Genomic DNA, 26,101 nt, shown 5'->3' on the forward strand with positions numbered 1-26,101 from the left:
ATACATGTTTATGGTATCAGTCGTGGGTATATATTTTAAAAGTGCAAATGAATCATTGTTAATCCTAAACAATGAATATAATAACCGTTTTGCAAACATGTACTCAAATTAGTTGCTTATGGATTGTTTAAAAAAATTAAATGGCAGATATAGTGCATGTAAAAGTTAGCATTAATAGAGCAGACACAACATTATAACTTGTTTTTTAAATTTTATCTTATGTTACAATGTAACTAAAAATCTATTGTGAAAATGGAACTTAATTCCAAATATGCTTTCTATATGACTATATAAAAGATCTCATACCGAACGATTTATACTAAGATAAGTAATACACTGTAAGAAATCTATCGTAGAAATACATTTAAACCATCCCTATTGCATACAACATAAATTGATTTCTTATACTTTCATGTTGAATACTGATTGGTCAAGACGCAGTTGATAATCCGCTCTATTACCATTAGCGTTAGCAACAGACCTGGCAACGAATAACACAACGAATTGTTACATGCGCGTAAATTATGTGCGTATGGTTTGATGAGAATTCACGTCATTTCTACATAAAAGCAACTAAGTTTTCTTAAAAAAATAAGACATTCGACATAATAAAATAGATAGTGCTTGTTTGTAAGGGTAACAGTTGAATTTGACATCCCTCAGAAACCAGGGTAATTCATTTCAAAACTCAGGGTAATTTGACATCCCTCGTAAACCAGGGTAAAACCAGGGGAAACCAGGTTTTCTCAGGGTATCGATTTCAAATGTTACCTCTCCAAACAGGCACTATTTATATAGTGTTACATCCTAGTAATAGGTAAAGAAAATTTGTACATTAGACATTTTACAGCTAACTTATGTTAAAAAAAATTGTCCTCTTCGGTCTGCGACATTTCTCTTTTCGTTCACAAATTAGAAGTTTAATCAGAATTTGTTTCATTTCTCTGTTAATAAAGATATGAAGATTACAAATATTGCGAAATTTGCTCGATGAATGAAATTATTCATGACATTTTAAGTGCTTTCACATTTTTGATTTATCATTATCTTATTTTTTTTTTTGGCAAAAAATCTGAACTTGAATGTTGACGTTTGAGGCTTACTTTTGCATGAGAAACACTTTGTGGACAACTTGTAGACATCGTTTTTTCTGACATTGATAACGCAGACTTCTTCACTTTGGTTTGCCGAAATCTTTTAAGCAAACTCTTTTTCTAAAAAGAAAAAAAAGTTTATTTTCTCTAGTAGTTACAACCGAATTGATCCTCTAAAAATGCAAAGATTTATTTTAGATCGAAAATCATAGAATTGCAAAGCTAGTCTTTAACTTAATCTAAGCAACAAAAAATGATTAATGGAATTCTTTACAATGTCGATTTTTTAATCTAATATAAAAGGCAATTATAGATACTATTGAAATTTCATATCTGATTTCAAAATGATACATGTAATACTATTAATGATAATCATGTGTAAAATAACATTTTTCCCTTACCTTAGGTTTCATCAATGGTTCATTTGATTTAGATGTCGACGGGCTTTGTGAACTAAGAGTAGTTTCTTTTGTCCCTCGCTCAGTAAAACTCAATATTGTACTCAAAGTCGGGTATCTATTCCATATGCCTTGCCTCACCTTACAAGAAATTGCAAATATAATATTTGCTGTAAGATATTCTATTGAAATCCCCATAGGTTTTTTTTTAAATAAAAAAAAGAAGAGTCATATCTCAATCAAGATTAAGATTAAAAAAAAATAGTCATTTTCATATATGTATAAGTACATTATGAAATTTATTACAAATTTTAAAAGCTGACCTTTTTGTCCAACAAAACGTGTGAAACAAAAATGAAGAACCCCTGAAAAATAGATATTTATTATAAAAATGGCAATGTGTAAGTAAAACACATGATTCTGATTTTTGAAACAACAAATCAAATAAAACTTAAGAAATAAGAAAGAAATAATACTTCTTTTTTTCTAAGAAAACTACCCCAAACACCTCTGCAAATTAAACAAAGTTAAAAGCAAACAAACACGAAAGAAACATGATAAAGATATCAAACCTGGAATGAATTTGCAATGACAAACAAATACTGAAACACAACTGCGTTTTCGTTAACTGCCAGGATTCCGAACAGCCAAGTTACTCCTAGAACTGGCAGAAGTGTTCCAAGGGACCGCAGACCGGATCTAGTAATTAATGAAAATATTTTTTTTTTATCAGAACGTTTTACAAATATAACATGTACAATTCCATGTTTTGTTATGCATGTATGTTAGTGGGTTTGTGGCTAAGAAGAAAAAAACCTATGTAAAAGTATTTTGTATGTTTTGTGGATACATGCAATAAATTTGTGAAAACTAGTATTATTTTATTATGTTAAACTTTATGTTTGATATTCGATTGTCGGATTATGTTGGGGCATATGTACTAATAAAACAAGGTTTTTTTTCTACACTGCTAGTAAACCAACTTATATGAATATCAAAATTCTTCTTGGTTTGACTCACGACGCTTTCCTCTGCAGTGAAGATCTTGCCACTATCCTCGAAGCAAACAACACCCTCAAAAGTGAAACAATTATAAGAATGTTGATCTGAAAAAAAACCACAATTATTTTTTATAGAGAAACAACATTAAGTTTCAATTCTGTGAGAAACATTTAAATTCGGTGCCCTGAAAAATCTCCTATTCTCTTTACGCTTTTGAAGAATTTGATGTGTAAGGAAAAACTGAATAGTAGAACGTGTTGCTCAAGAACTTACCAAACTAATCAGACAAACTGGAATGATAAACAAATAGAGAGAGCCACTTTCGATGGACAACCAGCAGCTAAAAGGTAAAAAATATTTCTTTACCGACTGGAGTCAGTGGTAAACATATTTATGGCAATCAATTCTGTATTCAAGTATGTATGTAAAAGTAGATACATTCTTTAGTTCTTGAAAAGATAATACTATGTAAAATACGCATACTACGACTTTAGGTGGTATCCTTTACCCCAAAACGCTCCAAGATTTGTTGCAGTAATAATGACCGGTATACCTGCAAAATAACCGCTATAAGAATGAAACAAAATCATCCTTATTTTTTTTAATACTTACATCTAATTCCATATCGGTATTTTACGCAACTACCCGACTCTTTTTTTGACCAATGTATACCGTGTTGAAAGGGCAATTTAAATCGCTTTAACCCCCACCTCCTTCAAATTGCGTCAAATGAACTGAGGTAATCCCAACAATATTATGTATGAAGTTGAAGAAAATAATTAACCAAGTGCTTTAAAATGTATGTAAACATTCATCCATGTACTTGTATATGGATACATGAACTTGTAATGATTCCATAGAAATTGTATTAGAATTATGTAGCTGTTAATAAGATTTTGTTTATGTGAATGCATATGTAGTCTGAAGATATAATTCAAGTGAGGGTTTATTTTTGTGATGATAGTTTATCCCGCCAACCCCCCAAAAAATTAAAATTTCATCGCATTATGATATAAAAAAATAATATAAAGAAAAAAATCGGTCACTTAAACGAATGTTTGAAAAGTCTATACGACTTTTTAAAATTTTAAAATTTATTTAAATAAAACAAAAGGAAATATCTTACGATGAAAATATATCTAAAAGGTTAAATCCAACTCGTGAAAGGTTCATTCAAATACATACCCCAGATTCCACCCAGAAACCAACGAACCCTTGATTTAGACTTGAAGTTGTTTGCAACATACAGGGCATAGTAAGTCACTGTAATACTCATGAAGTAATATACACCTAACCCAAGCATACTGAAGAAGGTCACTAAGAAAAGGTAGTGGATAATGGCCGTTATCGCGACGCAAGCAACCTGAAATATAACATATATACTCAGTGTCGGTACATGTATACAGATTATTATTTTACAAATATGAATCCAATAATTTTCAATATATAATTTAGGTACAATATTACCTGATTGTTTAATGCTTTATAAATTTTTGTGGATTGTTTTCTTTCTTTATAAAATCTACGTACATGTATATATTAAATGTATAAGAATTATATATTCATATATCGGTAACCAAATAACATGACTGTTTTAAGTAATACATTGTATATTTTATCAATTTATTTTGAATGTTTTTTTTGTAAGATCTACGTTTGTATCTTAATTATGAAGTTATATATATATTTACACTGTACACTCAAATACCTATCACTTATCAGAAGGCAGAAATTGATTTTTACCTCATTCTCTGTCTGTTCGACTAACGATATGAAAATTGTATACGACAGTATTAACGATCCACAGATATTCAGCAACATGATGTTTTTGTCACTCCTGATAAATCTGAAATTTACTTACAATAAAATAATTTTGAATTTCTATATTACATGTACACTCGCTGGAGTAATATTTGTGCATGAATGATACAAATCAGTCTTACATACCTCCATGTCAGGATGTAAATCAAAGAAGTAAGAAACGTAAAAGCTATGGAGAGAGCTACCCCAACAAGTGACATCGTTTTTAAGAATGGACTTTCTTCTGTTACCTAAAATGTAGTGAAGGTAGTTTGGAATACCAACAGTAAATTTCAGTTTTGATTTCTTTGACTCTATTTGCATAAGAAAGGGGCGTTTACCTGAGTGTATGGTCTCATTAAAATAGCAAAGTTTGTGAGATGGTTGCAATGGTAAAACTGTTTTCTGACGATCTGTTCGATTCACAGTGCATCCCTCCTCAGACCATTTACTATATAAAAAAATGAATTAGAAATAAACCCACTTATTGCTAACTTTTGTATCAAAAAAGCTTGAATTTTAAAATCAGAGAAAACGATTTGTTTACAATCACTTACTTTAGATTAAAATCCCATGATACACATACAGCGCGCATTTCTGTAGACTCATTCTAAATAAACAGTTAATATACAAAAAATAAAAAACCAAGCTAAAAACAAACAATGGGATTAACCTAGGTTAATTGCACTTTTACACACGTCGGCAATAATAGGAAACTTTTAAGTTAATTGTTCATAAGAACTTTACGTCAATTGTAAACCAAAATCATATATTTCTGATATCTTACTTTGACAGTGTGTCCAAATATAAGAATGAGAGGTGGATCCAACACTCCTAGGTCTGTCTGGGTCGTGAGGGACAATATTGGGGAATTAACAAAGGATCTTTGCTTAGACTTTTCTCCCTGTTTACCTTTCAACTCTTTACTGGTTGGTTTAATTGATTTTTAAAAAAGATATGAGTATGATATTTCAAGTTTAGTATCGAAGCAAATTAAAAGAAATCATACATTATGATAATATCAAATCAGATGTTTGAGAACATGTCAGATTTACAAAGATTTAGCTAGATGTAAATAAAGATTTAAACGAAAACTGAAAACTTGTTTTAATAGTTTACCTGTTAGGATCAGATCCCAGAATGTCTGACATTGTTTTATATAGAACAGCAACATAGTTGATCGCTTGTAGGAAAAAAAATATTGAGAGATTGATTGGTATACTCTTCCAGTATCAATAATTGTTGTTAAATCTTAAATTAAATTGTGTTTTTTGCATAATTGTCATTAACAATAAATGCATATAACGAACAAAAATTAGGGTTTTTTACCTTTTGTAGCGTTTGATGCTTGTTTTGGTAATTCTAGAACGGTAGGATGTTCTTTGGAGTTTTGAGAAACGTTGTTTGATTGTTTATCCGGAAAACGTATCCCCGTTTCATCGATTTTTGTTTGGTTGATAACAAGCTCTATAAAAAAAACATCAATTTACGCAGTGTTTTTTCTACTACATGAATTGGCAATTTTAAACGATAAGGAAATGCTTTTTTACCAAAATTAGAACCGGTAAATTTAGTCGCTGTAATATTGTCGTTTTGGAGTGTAATCTTGCTGAAACGGTCCATTTTTTTTTAGGAGAAAGCTGGGGTCTTTTTCTGTCTAAAAAGTAACAAACTTTGTAAAATACGATATAATAAATCTTTCAGGTTTGACATTAAACGATAGATTGACTTTTGCCCCAGGCCACAGGTATGCTCTTGTAAGTAATGGAAACTTTTAATTTTGTCCTATTTATTTAATAGATACACAAATACAAGAACTTTATTAAATTTTTTATACCGCATGATTTGTTTTATTTGATTTTACAACATTTTATAATGTTAATATACCTCTTTGCTTACAGTAGTCCAAGAGTTTGAGTTATCGGGCGACAAAATGTTATCAATAACAGCGTAAAATACCTGAAAATAATTGAAGAATATACATATCGTTACTGTTTAATTTATATGGACATTAACACGCGCAAACGGTATTCTTTGTGTACTTTGTTAGCTGTACGTTGCGACATCCTAAAAGACACACTAATTATTCCAACACCGTGAAATATATATTCTTTGCTGTGTCTGTGCATTATTTGGGTATATGCTAATGAAGATGACATGAACATTATGCATTAATAAATTAAGAGACAATGGACGTTAAGTGCAAATTGCGGTAAAAATAAAATGATCTTTGCCCTAAATTAAGAGAACTGAAATAAGAGAGCTATATGCAAATATTTGGTTCATAACTATTTAGACTTTGATAATTGTCATTATATATTTTAGAAGCTCAAAAGTTAGTGAACCAGTTTGTGAGTAAACGCTACTTATGAAACATGTTAATTGAACTATTTAGGTAAGATTGTACAAATTTTACATATTGCTTTGAACATGTTCAATTGAATAAATCAAAAGGAGAAGGACGGAACAATGTATTGCCATTGAATTTAAAATAAGCAAGTAGAATTAAAAACGAATTTTACTTTGAACGTGTCAGTTACAAACGTTATTCTACTTTTCTAAGTTTTTGCTGCATCCTTAAAAAACAAGTACACGTACATTTTAAAATTATTATCACTTTAACAAAGAAAATAATCAGTACTTTTGAGTGAAAAGGGTCAAAACAATTATTCAGAGTTGAAAACGAGGGAAACGTTTTCGCTGACTTTTCACAATTTTTTAGTCCAACACTTTTTAAAGATGAGTGAAGGAATGAGGGGTTATAACGTAGATAATTCCAGTACATGACCTCTTTTTCGATAGCTAATCCTGTAGCGTTGGTTACTGTTACAATCTTCTCTAAAACGCCCAGAGACGAACTCAGATCACCAGCACCGATTCCATTTGTTGACGACGTCAGGTTTTTCATCAGTTGTAGAGTATAGTTAACTGTCTCCTGGATTCTTATTTGATCCTGTGTTTCATTCCCGATGATACTTTCCAACTTGAAAAAAAACAAAACTTATTTTGAAAGATTTTTACTACAAAAAAAATGATTGATACACTCATGATGTAATTGATCATTGCTTATGCATTATGTAAGGAAACTTACAAGTGACGATGCATTCACTAAAGCTTCGTTGGTGCAGTTGATAAAGTTAGGAGGTTCCCATTCTCCATGTTCATCACAAAATCTTGTTGCCACTCCTAGATTAGATTTGTTTGTTAATGATTGATAAAACATAACAGATAATACGATAAGAAGCATTCTTATTAACCACTTTTTGGACAAAATATATATTCTATCTTATTATATTTTTGATAATATTCAAGAGAACAAATAACAAAGAAAATAATTATTTTTTATCAATATAATTCATAGTTACTGGTAATATATCGGGAAAAATGTTGACAAAATTCAAAAGAAAAAATAGGGACATTTACCCGAGAATGTCCTTAAACAACAATTTTAAAGCTGTGTTACAACGCACTTTGAAAAATTACGCACTTTTAAAAAAATTTTCAAAGTGCGTTAATTTTGGGACTAGGTCAACGCACTTTGAAAAAAAATACTTTTTTTTCAAAGTGCGTTGATGTCGTCGATATTAACGCACTTTGAAAAAAAAGGTTCATGGTTTAGTGTAAATAGTTGATAGTTTTATATACACGTAAAATAAATTATTGTTTTAACTTTGTTCAGCTTAATGTGATATATTTAATAAAAAAGAACTCGTTGCATTCTCAAGTAACTTGATAAACTGTTTCTAGATGAGAATTTTTTTCTTTTCTCATAAGACAATAATTATCACAGAAAAAAAAATTCGGGAGGTTTGAATTATCCAATATGACATAAACTTCATCGCCTAGCAATTGCATTTTCCTTTTTTTGGAGTATGCAGCAAATTTACCTTTTATCTAGTATGTTGGGCTATGCCCTAACGAATATGATTTATATATATGAATAATGGAGATCGATGTATAATAAATTTCAACTAGCTTATTACAAATATGATGTGAAAAAAGAATACCTTAGTTATGTTTATCAAAACCAATATGATCTTTTAGAAGATCAGTGCGAGAAAATTAACCCACATCCTAATGCTTGTTTTTAATTTTATAATAATTTAATGTTCGTTAATGTTAATATCCTTTTATTGAAGTGATTTATTTGATTAGAATACGAAAAGAGGGTTACAGTAACCGTTGAAACACATAGATTCTTTAACATACCAATGGAGAAATTATTGTTCGACCAGCACGTTTTTTCAATAACACTGCATGTACTTATACAGAGCATATTTCTTTTTCCGATCTTAAATGTTTACCCAAAGTTGCTGAATATCATATGTTTTGGAAGGAAAAATGAGGGGTAGGTGACCTTCATCCTGTAATCAATTAAATGATGCACTGGTATTTGACCTGTATCTTTGGTTTACCCCCACCCCCATCCTCGTTCTAAAAACGTTAAGTTAGATTCACGAGTGTTAACAAATCATCATAAAATAAAAAAAATTAGAAATTCAGTTCCAGAATTTGTGATAAAAAATATTTTTTCAAAGTGCGTTAAGAGTGTCGATACTAAAATATGTTGATGTACCTTCATAACGCACTTTGAAATTTTTTTTCAAAGTGGGTTAACTTGGTCCAAAATTTAACGCACTTTGAAAATTTTTTTCAAAGTGCGTTGATTTTGTCCAAAATTTAACGCACTTTGAAAATATTTTTCAAAGTGCGTAATTTTTTCAAAGTGCGTTGCCACAAAGCTGTTAAAGAATATTATGTGACAAATGTGACATCAAAATGAATTGATTTATAAGATAATTTAATGTAAGGAGAAATAAATATTTTCTTTTGTATATTTGTATACGATTCGAGTTGATGTGGTTTTGCGCATGTGTGCGGGAAACGTTAACAGCAATGAGAGAGAGAGAGAGAGAGAGAGAGAGAGAGAGAGAGAGAGAGAGAGAGAGAGAGAGAGGACACCAAGTTTTGAAACGATCGTATCAAAAAACACGTTCAGTGTATATTTATACATAATTGTAAATAGTTACTAACATTTTATATCAATATAGTAATTACGACTACCACCTTTTACTGAAGCTAATCAATTGATATTGGGACCTCACGACTATTGGATCGTCCGAGCGATATATAAAGCAATTTGACGAGTTTACTAGACGTTTGGTCCTGTATTTGAATCGGTGCTAACTTCCGTTTTTTTCTCTTTTCAGATCAATCATTAAATAATTCTTAAACGAGATAAATTGAATTTACGTAACTTAATTTGACTGAATAATCTATGTAACAAGAAAATGATATTTTTTATGTATATAGAATAATAAAGTATACAATGCATAAATGTTTGAACGAGAAATCTCATAATAAAATCTTACGTATGCATCTTACAAAGGGGCATGGTCACGATTTTGGTCAAAAGTTATTTTTTTGATTTTAATGTTTATAATGCTTTAGTAAGGCATCTTTAATAGGCAACCATCATTTATTGAGTTAAAGGCGAGTCACAGAGCTTACAATTCCTCACTATGTAAACAAAATCTTTGTTTACATTTTGAAATTTGAAATGAACTTCAAGTTTTAGACCTAAAATGAATGTGTCAATCGTTAAGAACTGTTCATTTAAGCTTAAAATGAATAAGAATAAAGAATAATCAGCTTGAATTTTTTTTTACTCGTATATTGAACCTGTGTAAATAAAACAGGGCACGAGCCTTGTGTACATCACGAAGAATTGTGAGCCCTGTATCTTGCTTAAAACTCATTGACTTGCACCCAAATTTCATTTGATCATTAGAAATTCATTCAAAAAGCATTGTAAATAACAAAAACAGAAAAGTAAAATTTGACCACAATCGTGACCACGCCCCTTTAAAATAAATCTTCTAGTTTGAGAGAGAGAGAGAGAGAGAAGAGAGAGAGAGAAAAAGAAAGAAAGAAAGAACAGAACGTCGATGAACAAACGTTTCTACGCAAGTTATACATGAGGCAATACACGGGTAGGTAAAAAGTTGATAAAATTGTTTTTGCAATTACAAAAATCACAACTGTATGCAACTTTTTATAACAATTTACCTACCCTTTTGATATCTAGGACACGGCTCCTTTAAAGTTTTACCCGCCATAGCAGTATTCCATAATATTCCATCTATTTGTTCATCTTTGCAACTCATCAGTTCCTTAGGATCTTTAAAATACATACATCTATCAACTATAGTAAAATGTGTCATAAAGAAATTTATTAAGTGCATAAATCTTTAAAAATAGAGATAATTCAGTAATAAACGTGTAAAATTATACATATTATATAAAAATGATGTCGATTTTCTAGTCCAACGTGATTACAAAAATATTCCATATTAGTGGTTTAATGTAATTTCTGAAATGTGACGATAATATTTAGTTTGATTTCAGTTTGCATTTGTGATCTTATCAAATTTAAGACTCAGCATAATCATTATACTTTTATCCGTTATATTATTATTAATACTTATGAAAATTATTTTTTGTATTTTAATATATCAGTTATTATCCTCTAATATGAAGTCAGTGCAAAAAAGTTTTTTTTTACTCAACTAATGACTGGGAATGAGGGGAAATCTAATGACTGGGAACGAGGGGAAATATGGTTTCTGAAAAAATTCCAAACCCAACCCATACCCATCTAATCATATGTTATCCTTATACCTGTCTTGTAAAACCCTTCACTACAGATGCAAAGGTAATGTTCAGTACAGTACCAATCAGACCAAACCTAACAGAAAGTAATCCCCAACTACAGTACCAATCAGATCCAACGTAACAGAAAGTAAAGCCCAACTAAACCCTGGGTTTACTTTCTGTGTTTACTCTGGATTTACTTCGGGTTTACTAGAATGGACCCAGAGTAAACCCAAAATAAACCCAGAGTTGACACAGAGAGTAAACGATCAGAAGTATAGATGGCAAGATAAAATACAGGTCTGCTTCACACATCAGTGCGTAAAGTTGACCACAAAAGCAATTATCGTGTAAACTCAAAGTAAACCCTGAGTAAACCCAAAGTAAACCCCGAGTAGACTCAAATTTTCAACAAGAGGCCAATGGGCAACAGCGCTCAACCAAACAGTTCCTTGTAACATTCGGTTTCGTAGCATATGCTAATTTTATTTTAAACTTTGAACCATTTCAGGGCCCCCAGTATTGTTCCGATGTTTTTGGTTGGCTTTAAAATTTTAGGATCTACACTATAGTTGGATGCTTGCTTAGTAATCTCACAATCTCTTTGTAGTTATGGAAAAGAAAAGTTTTAAACGTTCTTCATAATATATATTTCTAAGTAAAACTTTGAACCTCTTGGAGGCCCAGTATTAGTCCGGTGGTCACACTTCTATTGATTACATTATTTAACTTTTTAAAGGATGCTTGCATAGTTATAGTGTGTAGTGACTTTGAACCAAGTTTATGTGAAGGTCTTATAAGCCAAGTAGGGCTAAGTGAAGAGTATATATGCCCTTAAAAAAGAATGTTTGTATGATCTGATAATGACATTGACACTTGACCTACAAACATCAAACAAGGTCACTACATACATGTACCCTTTAATCAAAGGCACCTTGTGGGTGAAGGCCTTAAGGTATGATCAAAAAGACTATGCAAGTATTTTTTTTTATTGAAACAAAAACAGTTTTTGAAGTCTTTATATAAATAAATAGACTCATTAATAGTAAAATATTAATTGGCTAACCAAAATCTCTGATAAACAGTACATGTAACCTTAGACCTAGAAACACGGTTCAATATCACTGCACACCCTTTACCCAAAGGCTCTAACAGTGGGTGAAGTATGAGCCATTTTGGGTAAAGGGGAGAGAGGATAATTATGCTCCAGACAAGAGATATTGTAATGGAGGGAAGCACAGATAGATGTACAGACTGATACCAATACGGTGCCCGCACAGCACGGCCCTTATAAATTAAACTTGTTAAATGACTTCCAAATGTGCATGCATGCATGAATGCATGTTAACTGAAAAAAAGGTTCCTGAAACAAAACTGTGAGGGAAAAGATTAAAGATTTTATAACGAACAGTCACTGCAACAAGAGGCCAATTGGCCTTAACGGTCACCTGAGTAGCATATAACCCATACACAAACTTGTCGAGGAGTCTCATATACATGTATGCATCTAATTAATTAGGTTTCATACTGGAGTAGAAAAATTATATATTTGTAATGATGATAACTCCCTGCCCGAAATCTTTCAAAAAGAACTGTGAAACCTATAATTTTGGTGAAAAACTAAAAGATCTGGTCTACAAAATCATGAATTCAGTTTTCCTCTCAGGTGTGTGGGAGTAAAGAAGATAATTCTTTAACATTACGCAGTACAGTTAAGGCGGCCAATAAAAATATCGACAAATTTTTGTGATGAAAACGCATATACTTTAGTTCACCTGGCATGTCCTTTATAAAACCAATAACAGTCACTCAAATAATATATATTTCTAATATATATATATATATATAAGTACACTATTTTATGTTCATAGTGGTCACGTGATATGACAGTCGCATGGTGCAAGCAGATGTATTTGTAGCTTTGAGGTCATTTAAAAAATTCAATATTGCAAGGGCATGGTCATGTCAAAATTCACAACTGAATTATAAAATAACTTAATGTTATACCGTAGATTTTGAAAAACGCTGCGAACTTCGTGAGATAAGATTATTTGTTAGTAGTAACCGTAATTCATAATGCATTTGTTGAATAATTTTGAAGGTCACAAGGTTAATTTCATTAAAAAATAATTAATTTGTAAGATTTTACAAGGATCGTAGAAGTTTTTAAGTTACATAGCATATTTCAAATTCACATGTAAAAGTTTGTCAGGATCAGTTAAGCGGATGCCCTTGCAATTAAGTGATTTATTTAGGTACTCAGCTTTAAGATATACGGTATTTTACACAAAACAGAGGTTGCCTCTTTATACGATGTATACTTATAAAAAAATGAAAATAAGACTATATAGGTAGCATTTTACTAATAATAATGTTAAACAAAATATTCATTTATAATTATCCGTTAATCTATGACATTAATTTTCTTCGCTAAAAAAACTGCATGATAGCCTTCAATGACTTTACTTAATGCGTCATTTTGGAGCATATGACGTCATATTTTGTAGTACAGCGAGAACGACATCTCGCTTATATTTCAGTGTGTAGGATATAACAGACCTCAAAACTGTAAGTAATAGCATTTGTTGTTTTCAATTAAAAGGTAAGCATAAATCAAATTTCCTCATAAATTAATGAATAAGTAGTTTTGAGATTTTTGATATACTGTGATGTCATAATGCACATTTCCCGTACTTTTTGTCTGAACGGAATTTATTCACAGCCTTAACTGTGCTGCGTATATGCATTAACACCTATACATCCATTTTGGCCAAGCCCTAGAGTCAAAACCCATCCTTGAGGGGACATGAAAATTAAAATTTCAATAGAGGACTTTCTGGTAAACATAATGATTAGTAAGTTTTTGTTGTACAGATGGGTGAGAATAAAGAAGAAATTTTTTACAACTTATATGCATTAACACTAGTTATTGCCATATTGCCCCCCCCCCCCCCTCTCATGTCCTAAACCCCTGACCCAGGGGCCATGAATTTCACAATTTAGGTAGAGGAGTTAGTGGACAATACAACCATGTATTCAGTTTTTTGCCCATATGTGTGGGAGTACAGAAGAAGATTTTAAAAGATTTAATATATTTTACTATATGGCCATATTGGCCCAACCCTAGAGCCTGAAACCCTGACCCAGGGGTCATGAATTTAGGTAGAGGGCTTCATGGACATCATAATCATGCATTTAGTTTGTAACAAATATATATGGTAGTAGATAAGAAGATTTTCTAAGATTCAATACATTTTTACTAAATGGCCATATTGGCCCCATCCTAGAGCCAGAACCCATCCCCTAGGGGCCATGAATTTCACAATATGCTTCATGGACAACACAACTATGCAACTAGTTTTTTCCTCGCATGTGTGGGAGTAGAGAAGAAGATTTTTAGAAAATTTGGCTTTTTTTGCATATTTGGCCCCGCCCGTGGCACCCCAGGGGTGGTAGAGCCATGAATTTCACAATTTATTTTCTTCTTACCATAGATATGTTTCACACCAAAAATGGTAACGATTGGCCTGTTATTTTTCAAGAAGAAGTTAAAAATGTAAAATTATTAACGCACGACGACGGACGAAGACCAATTGCAATAGGTCACTCAGGTGACCTAATAAAATGAGTCAGTTTTAAAGTCTAACAAGGCATACTGTACATTCTAATGAATTCTTGATGGCAATTCAACTTTTAGTCTTAAGCATTGAGAAAAGGTGTGCATATTCAAGATAAAATTGACATAGCTGAGTCCTTTTTATTACTTTAGGATATGGATAAAACAGGCATTGAAGGAATAAACAGGCAGAGCTAAACCCGAAAAATAAAGAACTACCTGTAGACACGGTAGAGATATCTGTAACAGGGAGCACAAAACAATGTTTCTTCCCAAAACATATTCACTTATCAAATACAGTAAAACACAGTTATAGTGAAAGGGCTTATGATGAATTGATGCTAACAGGGAAGTTATTTTCATTTCTTGTGACTTTTTTACAAGTTGTAAACTTGACAGACATAACAAATTATGCTTATAACGAAGCAAAATCACCCCTCCCTGACTCCTCATTATTAAGCATGTTTTTACTGCAATGTTAGAAGTTCAAGAAAATTAAATTACCAAAAAATATTAATCACAATTATTTTTTTCTTCTAAATTCTAATGCATATGAAATAGTTAATATTAACATTGCAAAATTCATGTTCATGTTGTGCAGTTGTAGAAAATAAACAGCTACTATAAAAGCTATATGGAGTTTAAACCTAAACCATTTAAAAAAAAAATCGTATCTAATGTCTACTCTTTCTCCAAAAAAAAAAAATATCTGTTATTTTTTTATACTTTTTAATTTGTGTCTGTTTTTCAATCTGCTCAAAAGAAAATCTAATAATTTAATTCAATGAGTGCCTATAAGCTTTTCTTAAAGTTTGTCCTATTTTTAGCTTTTAAACTCATTCCATCATCATGATCATGCAACCAATTGTATGGCTCTATTTATATTTGAAAAAGTCTGTTGCATTGTTCCACATGGTTTAATTTCAAAATCTCCATCATGGATAAACTACTGTAAATGTATTACATTTGGCTGTGTATTCTATTTAGCGCTTTTGGCGGAATGCAGCTTACGCTAAAACAATTAGCTCGCTAAATGCCTTGCAAATATGTACAAGAATAGTCACATTTAGGAGTACGCTAATTCAAATCCACGCCAACTTGTTCAAAAACTAATTTCCGCCAAATATCTAACACGTCAAATATAATGCGTTTACAGTATGTTTCTTTTATATTATGTACAAATTGATTATTTGTTTTTAACATTTTAAATGTTTAATCCCATGAAACTATGAAATGAAAGTTAACATTGTTTTATGTGCAAACATGCAGTGTAAAATATTTCTTCGTTGAGGAGGTATCAATGATCATAAAAGACAGGTAATCCCTATTAAAAAATTGTAAAAAAAAAACAACAAAAAAAAACCACTTTGTAGAAAATCTCTAAGCAGGAAGACTTAATTGAAGTGATGACCAATGACAGCTGTTTGTTTCTCTCACTCAGTAATGTGCCTATCCAGTACAAACTGTTACCATGCTTGTCCGAGGAAGCCAGTAATTGAGTTGTAAGTGAGATATGCATCAGTTTGTAAATTGCAGTGTTAAGAGGATTTAATGAGCAATAAAATACAATGCGTTATAATTAAGTGTACATGTAGTATGAATTGCCGAGCAGGAGGATACAGATTAATGTCAGTGTTTTCTGGTCAATATTTTTAGCTAGCTAAACACAATGTTATTTGTGACCAGGCCAGGAAAAGGACTGCAGATTGATAGTGTTTGATGAAATGTAAGGGTGGGGATGGGGAGAGTATAGGGGGTATTTAAGTACTTATATAGATTTTGGCACTTAATGTCAGTGCTTTCTGGTAACAAGCCTTCTTATTTTATGTAACTTCATTTTTAATCAAACTGAATAAAAGGGGACTTTTAACATGAAGAATGATCTTAAGTGTCCAGTGCAGTTCAACTTTTTATGATATCTGAATTGCCGAACACTGTAAGCACTTGATGAAAGATATGATAATATATTGTAAAATACTTTGTCTATCTGTGTGTCTCCGGCTCTACACTGGGTGTGTTTATCTTTAAACTTGATCTATTCGCTGTAAACTTGAATTTCTTGAACACCTCTGCATTAAATTCTCTTTAAATTGTCATCATTCTTTGTCTTTGTAAAAAAATGTTTTTATAAAAGATCCTTTCTTTCTTTTGAAACCTGATATCAATGGAAAATGCATCTTCTTCTGCATGTGATTTCCCACAGGTATTATCAAATGATAAACTGTGTGTTTCCTGAAAGTCCCCACTTATTGGGATGATAACACAGCAGTTAATCTGGTGTAAATCTAGTTTTTAAAAAGTGAAAGTATCAAAGTTAAAGAATAATTCACACATAACAACAATTCCAAATCGTAAACTAATCATTAAGATTAATATATTCTTAAGTAATCTACTTTTGAAATGACACAAAACAGAAGAAATGTGAATACTCATGGCTTGCTCATTGCAAGTGTGTTTTAACAGACACTGACAATGCATTCTAGGCATTGCTAGAAATCCTAACTAGTAGTTATATATATATATATATATATATATATATATATATATATATATATATATATATATATATATATATATATATATATATATATATATATATATATATATGCTCACTAATTAAAAAAGAGACAACTTAATTTTTTTAACCTGTTCCCCCACCACATTCAATTCATAGATAGTTATACTGCACCAATAAACTAACAAACACAGCTTCTAACACAATCGTTTCAAGGAGACACTGTTAGTTAGATTGATGTATCCATCATTTCAAACTTAATTAAGTACCTCTTTAATCACGAAAGGCAATTTACATTTTGATTATCGATTGATTCTACTCTAGACCTAAAAGGAATTCTCTTCTTTTTCTGGAGGTCAAAAATACAACCATTATTAAAGCCTCATACTTTGGAGTTTACTTATCTATGAAATATACTGATTTAAAAAAAAATGCTGTCCTCTACCATTCTCTGTCTTAACTAATTGTGATAATGTTTCATAAAAATACTAAAATATTGATCTCGTCTCTCACAGATAAATAGGCATCCATTGAAATATTCATCATAACAACAGACTAATATACATGTACCATAAATACGTTTTTTCTTCGCGTGTTAGAAAATTTGCGAAAATAGGGAAAATATGTAGCATTTTAAATTTGCATTGTCAATTTTTGCGATTTTTAAGTTTCTTATGGAAAATAATACAAGACATAACTTTTGCGTATTCAATATTTTGCTATTTGACAGAAATTGCAGAAAAAAGAAGCAAGATTGCGAAAGTTATTGGTTATACGGTATGACATATCAACCATCTTACATCATATAACCCCTGAATTCCTGCAAGAGACAATCATAAATATGTGTCAAACAAAATTTAAGTATGATTATAACAATAAGCTAAACATCAGATAGACTTTGGTTAAATGCTTGTAATGGTAGGAGGAGTTCGAATACTAGCACCAGACAGCTCAGTGGGTAGAATACCTGACTAGAAATTCAAAGGGCTTGGGTTCAAATCTAATCCATAACCATTTCTCACATCCTGTTACTTGGTTTACATCCACATAACTCTGTATTCCAAAAGACTTGAATATCAACAAGTATAAAAGGTGATTTAGATTACAGAGTAAACATGATTACCTGTGGATTCTTGTAAGGGTTGAACAAGACAGGTTCCTGCAGCATTACAGCATGAATAGTTGCCTGAAGTCGCTTCATCACAGACCTTCACTTGTTTATATCCCATCACTGTCTGCTTCGCGCCATCTGGGGTCTAACAGAGAATACAAAAACAGTCAGGTACGTGTGACTTATATACAAACTTCATTTCTTTGTCATAAAAGCTCAATTCAGTTTATTATGTACATGAAATGTACCTGACCAAACTAAATACTGGTACTTAAACAATATATTTCTTATTGGAGAACCAGTAAATATTCTACAGAATGAGGTAGAACTATCTATTAATAACTTTCCTTCCAAAGATTTTGATCAGTGGAACAAAGTCTGCAGTGAGTGTTTGATTTGTTAAATAAAGCCAATGAATGCACCAAAGGACATCTAAAATTGTGACAAAATAAATTTTGAAAATGGGCATGATTCTTTTAATTTTGGGAAATGTTAATCTTTTAGCTGCAACTTTATGTAATTATTTTTATTCAAGGTTATCATTTATAAAGTACAAAGTCGTTTTTATTGGTAGAGGTCGATCATTACATTTTCTTGAATCTTCACAGGATAATGAGGACGCCCACTTTTTTTACATACCAGATACATAGTCAGTGCATGTTTGTCTATTGTTTTACATTTAAGGGCAGCTATAAATTTATAAGTTTATATTAAAAGGAGATCATTGACAGACATGCTCTTTTAGTTAAACTAAGGAAAAACTGTTTCTTCTTGTGCACGCATTTTCTGTTGTAAACGGTATATTTTGGCCTGTTGAATATTATAACTCACATGTGATTACTAACCCCTGGTTACTTTCATTGTTCAGTTTCTTAAGTACGGAATAAGTAGAGCTCTACCAGTTAAATACACTGTTAAATGAACGTGTGCTTTAACTTACTATCACTTATCTATCATTAATCTATTCTAATCATGAGGCATATTTACAGAGATGAGTTTTCCCTGCATGAACTTCCGTTGATTGTATTTAAAATACTTGGTAAATACAGCTACTATGAGAAGATTACTGCATGCTCGCAAAGACATTACTGTGGTTTCATCAATATTCGTTGAATACCAATTTTCGTTGATTTCGTTGTTAAGTTTATCCTTGAAATTAAATATTAATTGAGCTGCAATTTCTACTAATACTTTGTATTGATAGGGTCATTGGCCACGAATTTACGTATCCTTGAAACTGTGATTTTCACTTTATCCACGAAAATTGATACCCTTGAATATTTAAGAAACCACAGTATTTTGCGATTTACTGAATATAAACTGGTTTGCGACAATTAGTTTTTGCAAGTAAGCCTAGACCTGTGTTGTTAAAACAACTATACAGTAAGGGCTTGTTCGCGATGAGAACTATTCGCGAAGACGAAGCTGTCACCAATATTACGGAATTTTCTCGCTGGCGAATAAATGTTGGTTGACAGTATAGGATGTGTAAGTCAAAGAGACGCTATCTTTCATTTAGTCTGGCAGTCTCACATTTATTTAAGTGCCAAAATTTAACATAACTATTTCATGACAGAGGTTTAAATTTACAGAGGAAATTTATAGCAGGGTCTTTTCAAATCATTTTTTCATGTATAGAAAATGCGCAGCCAATTAAATGCAATCTGTACAAAATGAGAGTATCTAAAAATTTCTGAAGCTTAAATTCGGACATTTTAAACACAAAAAAGGTAAAATTGGAAAGCTACAATAATCATAATTATAAAACTTAAGAGCACAGGCTTAAGCTTTGCTTCACATTAATATTGCCACCAAGGAAAAATATATTGGTGAACTAACGCATCTAGATTGAGACTTTTGCGGACAAAATAAGAATGCATTTAAAATGTCGATTAAGTACTAAGTATACATTTAAATTATTATTTTTCATTTTTTCACAGTCTTCAAAACAAAAATTAAGCAACACATACTTTTCAAAAATAAAATAAGGTTCACATAACTATCCCAGGGATGAAGTGAGAACTATTTACCTTCAGTACCCCATTGTCTCCTGTATAACATGTTGTAACTGCACACTTTCCCACTTCTTTTGGTTTTTCAAAACAAACATCTACAATAAAAACGATATGTATAGTACATGTACTACATACTGTATATATAATAATTTATATATCATTTATGTAAAATTCAGTAATGTCTATAAAAAAAATATCTGCAAATACGTAAAATTATTTGGCATAAAGAAATTTTAAAGCAGGCCAGGAAAGCAAAATAAAAATCATAGTCATCTGTAAATATCACAAACAGTATATTACATTTTTCTATATCTAACATTTTTAAAATTTTTTTTCATTATTTCTCAAATGAGATAATCTTATTCCTATGCCCTGGAAATTGCTGAGTCATACCGCAAAAAGGTTATATTGCCCTCTCGAAATTGTAATATCACCCTCGCGTGCGATAAATCTAAATGTTAATTACGTCAGTCAGGTTCGAAATTTAGCTAAGCAAACATAGAAAGTTCCTCGAAAATCAAAATGTCAGGACAGTGTCTGCTATTCAGAGGGACTAAATTACTTAAATTGTTTAATTTAGAAAATTATCTAAATGTATTTATTGAAAGTACACATCAACATTTTAAAAACTATCTTACATCGATTGAATGAAATGAAGATTTAGTCATTACCAAAACCTTGTTGATAGGGTTAATGGGGTAAATATGTTCTTTTAAACTAATTTTGAATTTTTTTCAAAATGTTAGATTTATAACATACAAATGATGCAGGTGACTCTAGATGGCTCAAAGTCCAAGGGACTGAGGAACTCATGTGCTTTAACAACTTTTTTCCCTTGATTGTAAAATATACAGATCTAGACGTGCTAACAACTGAATAGAAACAAATATTGAGTAAAGTCATGAAATTTATTTATTTTATTCATCTAATTATGATCAGATTCCTCAATGTCCTGAGTACAACATATCGGACTGCCTTCGGCATCAACGACATAAAACTATGTCACCTCAGGGATAATATTCTGATAAGTTGGCTCATAAATAGGTGTGCATATGTCATTCTAATGATTACCTACTGTATACAGGGAAATATTCACTCCCTTTTATTTTCACCCCCTTTCGCTCTCGTCAGTAGGCAAATTTAACATGTTTAAAACTGGGTGAATTCAAACCCTTTTTTAAATAATTGTATTTATTATTTATTTCTGTGTCTAGGCAAACTCAAGAAGGACGAAGCCATTTGGAAGTGTAGAAGGGCAAACATAATATGCAATGAATTTAACCTTAACAATACAATATCTTCGATGCACATGTATATTAGCATGACAGTTTACACATTCGTTACAAATGACTGCACACATACAACTCAATGTCCACTACTGGCACTAGACATGTTCAGTACATTTCATTATCTGCAATTTTATTTCATTGTTTTATGTTTGGTTATTTGCAGTGACTTGCATATCTGATGTTACTTTTCCCCTTAATTGGATTGAAGTTGTATACATTTGATAGTTTTATCCAAACTGAATTACCATGACTATGTAAGATATACGTCCAAATAGATGAGGCCTGATGCAGTTCCATAAATACGTTTAAGGTTGGTTTGTTTCTCACTAACTTAGAACTGTTCGTAGTCAGTCAGTAACAAATCTAGTAAGTGCTTTGTTTTCCCTATTACATGGAACATTCATTAACCAAAAGTGATGTTCTCAGCTGTCAAATACTCTTTGAAAATCTTTGCTGCACCCTTGTTTATGAACGATTATGTCGCTTTTCAATTCTAAGTGTTTTCTTCCTTTCCTCTGCAGAGGTTTGAACAAATCTTGACACTGCCATGTTATTCTGCTCCAGACACAACACTGTGATGTCAATTTAAATGTAAACCATATAATCTAAAAGTTATTCCAAAGGGCAACTACTCTAAATACTTCTGAAAGGGTTTCTCAATAAAATAATGTGAAATGTCGCGATGAGTTTACAAAACAGCAGCCAACGACAGCTAAATTACAAAATATTAATTCTCCCATGATGGACAGAGATACATGTACAGTGTATATCATGCAGTCACGTGTCATGGATTAATTTAAGCGTAAATGCTTATATTTATATTTTCATATTGATGTCTATTTGTATGCAATATTGTGTATTGCCACTATAATGCCATTATTTGCGCTCTTATTCAGGGATATGAAAAATACATGGAACAGCCAAATTCATATAATGTTATTTAGTTAGCTTCCACTACAAAAAATATAGTACCAGAAACTTTGTGGAGAAAAATATTTTTTACTAAGGAGTAGATATATTAAAGATTGTTTTTTTAAGTACATATCAAATTGGTTATGTAAGATCAAACGTTTCATTTAATCTTACAAAAATAAACATACCCAAAACATTTGGAGATGTTTATATCTGTGCTCACAGCGCATGAATTATCAAAGTGTATTCATAGAAAATGAAACATCGCAGATTTCCAATGCAAAGATAAGGGGAAATATACACTGAATGTAAATATAAACCAATGAAAGTGCAACATTTCAGTCCAAGGGAAAACAAAGGGAAATATTTCCAACTGTGAATCAGTGGCTTCTATCATGGGCCGGCAAGGGATATAAAGGAGAAATAGGCGGAAATAGCAATCAATTCTGCATGACCAATAGACCTTCCCCCAACTCAAGAACACTGATCAACATGATCAAGGGCTGATGGAAAAAAAATGACTACAACCATCAGACTCAATACTGTTAATTCAAATTTGACATAAAAATAAATAAATTTTAAAACAAGTGATTTTTTAAAATTTACATACAGCACCAATCAGACCCAACCTAACACCAGATTTGACCCTAACTAAACCCTGGGTTTACTTTCAGGGTTTACTTACTGCAAGCAGTGGTCTGCTTTTTTGATATTTGCATCCACTTGGGGTTTACTTTGGGTCCACTTGAGGTTTACTTATCATCTTACTGTCTGTAATTCCTGCCCTTTTCATATTCCAAATACCCATGTAATGTTGGCTTTCAAGTGTATTCGTCATAACAGGGTTTACTCCCTGTGTCCACTTTGGTTTACTCTGGTTTTACTTTGGGTCCACTCTAGTAAATCCAAAGTAAACCCCGAAAGTAAATCCAGGGTTTAGTTGGGGTTTACATACTGTTAGGTTGGGTCTGATCGGTACTGTATATCCAACCAAATATATGTGATGTGTGCATTCCAATTACGTAGGGTACTTATTTAAGGATCTGTATTTTCTTTACTAAATAGATATAAATTATTACTATTAAACAAGACATCTAAAAGTTTAAGGTAGATCTGATGGGTAATGTGTTGATCACCCAGCCTCCTTAATACCTGACTTTTCTACAGATTCTAGTATGAAAGTTGCCCAAAATAAAACCATCTGGAACAGCTGTGGAAAGCATACTATTATAGAATAGGGAATTGCTAGTTCCTTATATCTACCAGTAAGTGGGTAGGTCTGATGTCAATCAGACTTCAATCTTGTTAGTTTGGACAGCCTAATAACTATTATATTGTAGTAGTTGGGGCTATATGGACCAAGGATATTGGGTTGGTATGCTCAGTTGTAGAGCTAGGACTAGATTTGCAGAGGTCCTGGGTTCAATTCCTCATCCAGCCATATGTTCTCAATGTATTTATATTTTCAATCCACCTTTCCTTATTACAATATATTGAACAGTTCACATACCTTGTACTTGTAGGTCTATGATCCATTCTGTGTGTGTTCCAACACAGTTCACATACCTTGTAGTTCTAGGTCTATAATATATTCTGTGGATGTTTCAACATTGTTCAATTACCTTGTACTTGTATGTCTAAGATCCATTCTGTGGGTGTTCCAACATAGTTCACATACCTTGTACTTCTAGGTCTATAATATAATCTGTGAGTGTTCCAATATAATCAACATAGCTTAAAGCTAGGGTGTACTGCTGTTGATCACTTTTCCTTAAATTCGTGAGGTATAAGGTAACAGGCTCATCGGGATAGTGGATTAATCGATTCTGAACCTGGTGTTCTTCATTATAATATATCTCAAGCTGTGATGAAACGCTAGGTTCAAACTTGGCAAAGCTTGGATCTTTGTTTACGCCTCGGACTTTGTTCCATACGTAAATCTTCACCTCTTTGTCATCTACCAATTTGGGTTTAAACTGCATGGTAACATTGCCAGCTATATATCCTATGACTCTTACACTATTATCAGCAAATACTGGAAAAAAGAAATAAATAACCGCTATTAATCTGCTACCATTCAATGTTGAAAATTACTTCGAGTAAATTCTATTCCAAGTCAAGTTCTTTGCTATCTCAATAAGTATGTTATTTGTACATGTAATCGGGATGCTCAAGATACATTCTTTAAAGTCGAAATAACGACAGCAAACATTTTCTAAGATACTTGGCATTTGTTGACAATGTCCATTTCTACGCGGAGTTTTCTCTGACAATAACGTTTTTAAACGATTTCAACGAACATTTTTCATTTGAGGTTGGTTTGTAATTCAGTGGAAAGTCAAGGGTTTAAAAAAAAGGTTTCAGATCAATATTGTTTCAAATTTTCTAGAACTTTTCATTTAGAGCAAATATAATGTTTTTCGTATACTGATGCAATGTTGATAAAACAAACCGGAATAGATGGTGTGACGTCATAGATTAAAGTTCCAATGGCAGATCTCATGGAGGCGGGACATTAAAATTCAGCGATCGATTAACTTGATATATTCATTGTCCCAAATAAAACAACTGTAAGTTAATACGATTTACAATCAAAGTAGATGCTAATTAATTGATTTATTGTACAACATGTTTTTTAAAGTTTCCTGCACCTTTAAATTACCATTACCACATGTATATATTAGTTAACATTATATTATTTTTTTTATTTTTTTTTATTTCTGTCTTTAACGTTTTGAATGTGCAACATAAAAATATGTTTTTGTCAAGAGAGTTTTGTTAATATACTCTAATTATTTTTTTCCTTACATTGATGTACAACGATTTAACAAAGGAAATTACGTAAAGTTTGGTTTCAAAATTTCTACAATTAAAAGAAATATGATCATTTTTAAAATTAATTTGGTCGCAATTTTTAAAACGTCCTTAAATGCAGTCATTCTCTCTTATCATCAATAACCTTGTCCAATACATTTCCTGTGTATGTCCAGTTGTTATTTACATGTACCTTTTTCACAACTAGAATATAGACCAGCACAAAGAAACACATTTCAAGAGAAAAAGAACACAAACACATTTTTTCTCTATTTTTAAGTCAATAAAAAAAACCAATAAAAATCAAAGGTAGCAATTGTCTATAGATTCAAACAAGTACAGATATTATGATATTCCAGCATTGTTAATATGTTCTATACTCACCGTAAGCAAAGCTTGATGAAAACCAGAAGCTGAGACAAAGAATTGTCTTAAACATATTTTGACAATTGCCGAAAACAATAGACACCATTATTAAAACCTGAAAATATAAAAAAGATAATTAAAGTTTTTATTCTTATAAAAAATTATTTATGTATACTACTGCTAGTGACCAGTCAATGCCATTTAATTTCTGTGTAAATATGACACACACACACACACACACACACACACACACACACACACACACACACACACACACACACACACACACACACACACACACACACACACACACACACACACACACACATTTATTTCTATCTTGCACTTTGATGTCTTCATTTGATACAAATATGGCTATATGTAACATTTAAGAAATAATAATTAAAATCAGAAGAAAATAATATGGCGCCTATATATCAACAATAGTTTACGAATATTAATTTCATTTAGGTAATAAATAAATTAAAAAAAATAAAACCCTTAGGGTTACATTA

At 31.6% G+C, this 26,101-nt stretch overlaps 1 pseudogene; it reads right to left on the bottom strand.

Annotated features, from left to right (window-relative positions):
• On the bottom strand, positions 1-24,428 carry LOC128171560 (adhesion G protein-coupled receptor B1-like; annotated as a pseudogene).
• Between the last annotated feature and the right edge of the window lie 1,673 nt (positions 24,429-26,101).

Source organism: Crassostrea angulata, chromosome 2 (genome assembly GCF_025612915.1).
Source record: "Crassostrea angulata isolate pt1a10 chromosome 2, ASM2561291v2, whole genome shotgun sequence".
Taxonomy (NCBI): Eukaryota; Metazoa; Mollusca; class Bivalvia; order Ostreida; family Ostreidae; genus Magallana; species Magallana angulata.